Below are 6000 nucleotides of genomic sequence, written 5' to 3'. Positions count from 1 at the left end.
TCTCACACTTACAAGGAGCTGAGTGGTTCTGTTAGCATTGGTTTAGGGTCTCGCAGTTCTCAAGGGCAGGAATGTGAAGGTATACTCCGACATGGTATCCCACATCAACAGACAGACGTACTGGAGCTCTAGGGCTTTTGTCTTCCATTAGATATTCAGGATAGCGGAGAAATCTTTAATGGCTCTCAGCAGTCCATCTCAGAGAAATGGACAATGTACAGGCAGATTTTCTAAGTTGCCTCAGACTGTGTCAGGGAGAGTGGACTTCTATTGGATGACCTACAGATATGTTTCCTGAACAAGAAAAACACCTATCAAAAATACCTAAAAATATACATTTTATTACACCAAATCATTTTTTTTTATATAAAGCACTGATTTAGGAATAATGTCAGAAATATGTTAGAAATTACCTCAAATACTGTGTGGAAACACAGGCCTACTGCCCTAAAGAAAAAGGGGATAACAGGTGAGACCAGATATACTATACTGTAAGTTGCCGCCGGCTGTGTCGGGGAAAGTGGACTTTTATCGGAGAGCTCCTCTTTAAGGTATACCAGAGATTGATTTGATCTTTTTTGATCCTGGAGCCAACAGGAGAATAGAGACCTCTTTCTTTCCCATGGAGAGCTACCAGCAGGAATAGATGCTTTTGCCCAGACTTGGAGCTAATGTCGTCTTTATCCCCCCCTTAAGCTTTTATCGAGTACTCAAGAAAATCCCAGAAGAGAAGGCCACAGTGTTAGTCATTGGCCCAGGAGAGTTTTTTTTTTTTTTTTTTGAGGCTTTTCAGGATGTCTATAGCTACCCCTTGGATCATGCTAGAGTCTAAAGATCTCGTGTCACAGTCATCTTTTTCCATCAGGAATTTGTCATGAACCAGCGAGTGTGAACCCACTGTGCCATGATACCAACCTCCTGAGGGAGTTGTGTAAGTGAACCCCTCATTCTTCACTGTACACCTGATGGTGGGTATAGACTTTACCAAGGGGAACACCAGGTCACTACCTCTTGAGGAGGGATTAGTGCATGCGGCAGCTGGTCCGTAGTCAGCAGGCCAAGTCATAACCAGGAGCAACAGTGCAGGACTGAAGGCAGAGGCGAAGTCAAGCAAGCAATAGGTCAGGCAATCCAGATTGGTAACAGGAGAGGTGTGGAAAGCAGGCAGGGATCAAACAGGTAGCAGAATCCAGAAACAAGCCACGGGTCAGGTAAACAGGAACGCAAGCAAAGATAACAGCAACCTTCGCAGGATACAAGGACCTTAACGCTCAGGCACCTGGGAAGGGGGCTGGACCACTAATATAGGTGCAGGAGGGCTAGTATTGGTCAGCAAGGTCACATGTGCAAAACCCTTAAATCACAGGAAGTGATACACGCTGGCCCTAAGGAAGTGCTACAGGGAACAAGCTGAAAGCATGCTGTGACCAGGAAAACATTGGCAGGTAGTAACCGCTATTACAGAAAATGGGATATTTTTAAAAGCATCCTAAGCTCTAATTGTGAGAGGTATATACCTTTTATGGGAATAAAAGGGTGAGGAACATGGAAAAAAAATTGTGGATAAATAAAAAAAACACATAGAATATGTGAAAGATAAATAAAAGCAGCCAAACTAGAAACAGAGTGAGTCATTGTCAAAGAGAGTAAGACTAACCATAAAATGTTCCTTAAAGGGAACCCGTCACCTGGATTTCGGGTATAGAGCTGAGGACATGGGTTGCTAGATGGCCGCTAGCACATCCGCAATATACAGTCCCCATAGCTCTGTGTGCTTTTATTGTGTATAAAAAAAAACGATTTGATACTTATGCAAATTAACCTGAGATGAGTCAGAGCTTGAAAATATGACTTCTCTGGTCACACAAGTAAGATATGACTCTTTTATGTTAATTTGCATAAAAGGCGGGAAATATAAAAATGCATAATACTTATTGAATTTGTCTGCAAATTAAATTAAAAGTTTAATTTATTTGTTTAGAGTAACACAATGAACATTTAGAAACGCTCAGTCAGGGTAGCATAGTAGAGGTGACAGGTTCCCTTTAATTATATAAATGGTGAAAAGTATAAATCTGAAGATGTCAGCCCTTTACAGAGTGATGAGGGGGGAGTTGTAGACAGCAATGGGGAGAAAGCAAAGCTATTAAATATTTTTTTTTTCCCCCACTGAGGAAAATAAACTCAGATGAAATGCAGAATGTAAAAGTAAATTCCCATTAAAAGTGCCCTGTCTGACCCAGGAAGAAGTACAGCAGCATCTTAAAAAGATTAAAATGGATAAATCGCCGGGACCAGATGGCTTACACCCCTGTATCCTTAGAGAATAAAGTCATAGACAGACCCTTATTTCTGTTATTTAAGGACTCTATATTGACAGGGAGTGTTCCACAGGATTGTTGCTTAGAAAATGTGGTGGCAATATTCAAAATGGGTCCAAAAACAGAGCCCAGAAACCATAGGCCGGTAAGTTTAACATCTGTCGTGGGTAAACTGTTTGAAGGTTTTTTAAGAGATGCTATCTTGGAGTACCTCAATGAAAATAAGCAAACACCATATCAGCATGGCTTCATGAGGGATCGGTCATGTAAAACTAATTTAATCAGTTTCTATGAGGAGGTAAGTTCTAGACTTGACTGCGGCGAATCAATGGATGTCGTATATCTGGACTTCTCCAAAGCATTCGACACTGTACCACATAAAAGGTTAGTATATAAAATGAGAATGCTCGGACTGGGAGAAAACGTCTGTATGTGGGTAAGTAACTGGCTGAGGGATAGAAAGCAGAGGGTGGGTATTAACGGTACACACTGAGATTGGGTCACTGTCACTAGTGGAGTACCTCAGGGGTCAGTATTGGAGGGGTCACTAGTGGGGTACCACAGAGGTCAGTATTGGAGGGGTCACTAGTGGGGTACCACAGAGGTCAGTATTGGAGGGGTCACTAGTGGGGTACCACAGAGGTCAGTATTGGAGGGGTCACTAGTGGGGTACCACAGAGGTCAGTATTGGAGGGGTCACTAATGGGGTACCACAGAGGTCAGTATTGGAGGGGTCACTAGTGGGGTACCACAGAGGTCAGTATTGGAGGGGTCACTAGTGGGGTACCACAGAGGTCAGTATTGGAGGGGTCACTAGTGGGGTACCACAGAGGTCAGTATTGGAGGGGTCACTAGTGGGGTACCACAGAGGTCAGTATTTGGCCTCTTTAAATTTATTTATTAATAATCTTGTAGAAGGCATGCACGGTAAAATATTAATTGTTGCAGATGACACTAAATAGATATACTACAGAGGACAGTATACTGTATATATACTACAGAGGACAGTATACTGTGTATATACTACAGAGGTTTAACACTGGCAAATGTAAGGTTATGCACATGGGAAGGAATAATGCTCGCAGTAGCATCGCAGCCTTCTCTCAGCTTTCCCTAGGCCAGTGACGACACGTTTATAGGTCACATGACCTATGAGCAGCTCGGCCCCATAGAAGTGAGTGGGGCTGAGGACGATATGTTCAGCACTGTGCTTGGTTAACCGTCAGAAGGCTGCAAGACTCACAGGAGCTCTGGTGCCTTCTCAAACATCTGATCATTGGGTCCAGGCTGTCGGGCCCCCACCGATCAGATACTGATGACCTAGCCAGCACCTGCGCCCATCCGCCTCCGATATTCCCCAGGGGCTCATCCATGCCCCTGTGGGAATTCATATAGTGTGGCCCGCGAATGCCTATACATATGCATGTGCCCATTTAATATATATGTGGGCCCCTTTAATATATATACATGATATATATGTCCCCCTTCATGCCCCCTGAAGTAAATGCCACACACACAGCCCCACATACATTAAACCCCCCCCCTACATGGACCCAGATGCATCAATGTGAATGTGGCCCAAGCATTCACATTGATGCATTCTGAGTAAAGGCGCCAGGATGACCGGATAAGGTCCGGTCATTCTGGTGACCTCAAAAGGATTCGGATTCTAATGAATCTGAATCCTTTTGTTCCAATTATCTCCAGCCCGGCTGGAGATAATTGGAGCATAATAGAGAAAGTGGAGACACCTCCGCTCCCTCTATTATGCGCATTCCGGCATCGCAATTACCATTGCGATGTCCGGAATGCTAAGAGCTGCAGACGGGAGATCAAAGGATCTCCCGCCTGTCAGCCAGTACACGCGGCCCTGCGGCGCGCGTGCAGGGATGCGCGGGCAGGCGCGGTGACGTCATCTCACCGCGCCGGCCCACGTGTTCCTCACAGTGGTGCGCGCTCGCGCGCCGCTGTGTGGGCGGTACGGAGTGCGGGCGGCTGGACATATAAGTCCGGCTGGCCCGACACTAAGCAGAAGAGAGCCGGCCGCCCACCCACCTCACCTGGAGAATCATCCCCTGGACAGACGAGCCCCCCTGGACAACGAGCAGGACCCTAAGTATCTTTATTAACCCCCACTATCCCACCAACGATTCTATTTACCCCCCCACTATCTATGACCGCACCCGCGTTATTCCCATCCTGGAGTTTGAATAAAAAAAATAAAAAAAGAGGAATAATCTGGATAATTATAGATATATTAATAGGAGGGTTCCTTAATCTTGGAAAAGGACTGACGATAGAGAGGGCGTTCCCTGTTTTAAGCAATTCTGTTTCCTGTCTAGAAAGAGGAGGTCTCTCTATGGGTGCTGCCATTATCTCATGGAAAACACAATACTGGTAAGTGTAATCTACATTTTCCAGACTATAAGACGCACCCTTGGTTTAGACAACGGAAAATTAGAAAAAAATAATATATATTTAGTGAAGTGGAGGGGTCAAGGTCAGAACTTACATACACGGCACTGCTGCATGCACCCCATGACTAATACAGCACACACAGCTGACATATTTACACAGCACTGCTACATATACATCTCTCACACACTATTATGTTTCTCTTCACTTACATCACAGTATTCACTTCCTGGTTCTGGCCCCTCCCACTCATGACATCATCAAGATCCTTCAGCATCTAGTGATCAGAATGGTGTGGAGGCAGACCTCTCTCACCGATCCAGCAGAGCTCTGCCTGATCATAAGCAGTCGTGATCATCCAACCACATGGTGGCAGTATTTCAGTTACAAACTGACACAGGATCAGACATCGCTGGGTTAATATGTATAATATACAGAGATCTACTGACTGGCTATTGTAAGGAAGAGACCACACAGCAAATGTGACTGAGCTGCCATACCAGGTCCAGCCATTACACAATGTATGGCGCTATGCTTGGAATACTATTAAGAGGCCACAGCGCTTGTCCATGTTTCTTTTCAATCTATTTTTAAAAGGGTTTTCTAGGCTCCTGAGGCCTCCTTCACACGACCGCGTGGCTTTTTCAGTATTTTGCGGTCCGCAAAAAATATGAATGACATCCGCGTGCATTCCGTTTTTTTTTGGGGAACGGAACATCTGGCCTTAATAGAACAGTACTAGCCTTGTCTGTTATGCGGACAATAATAGGACACGTTCTATCTTTGAACGGAAATATGGAAACGGAAGGCAGACGGAGTACCTTCCTTTTTTTGCGGATCCATTGAAATGAATGGTTCCGTATATGGAACGCAAAAAACGGAACGGAAATAGGATAAAAAAACGTTTGTGTGCAGGAGAGCTGATACTGAGAATGATCCGCAGGATCGGTCGTTAACCTATTTGCGCATTTTCACATACATATACGCGGGGGAATGCGGTCTCTTGCCGCAACCCCAAGTGCATGTACAGGATCGGGCGAGTGCAGGAGTTGCGCCCACCCGGTCAGCAGCACGGGCCCAGCTGTTACTGACAGCCGTCATAGTTGAAACGGGATTAACCCTTCACATGCCATGGTCAGCGAGGAACGTGTCACGTGCAGGGTTTACAGAGGGAGCGGGTCTCCCTCTGACTCCATCGCCCCACCCCGCTCTGCCGTGACAGGGGGCTGATGGTTGCTATGGCAGCCCCGATCCCTTACACAGA

Source organism: Bufo gargarizans, unplaced genomic scaffold (genome assembly GCF_014858855.1).
Source record: "Bufo gargarizans isolate SCDJY-AF-19 unplaced genomic scaffold, ASM1485885v1 original_scaffold_1247_pilon, whole genome shotgun sequence".
NCBI classification, from domain to species: Eukaryota; Metazoa; Chordata; class Amphibia; order Anura; family Bufonidae; genus Bufo; species Bufo gargarizans.
Note: the sequence above shows the minus strand (reverse complement) of the source record.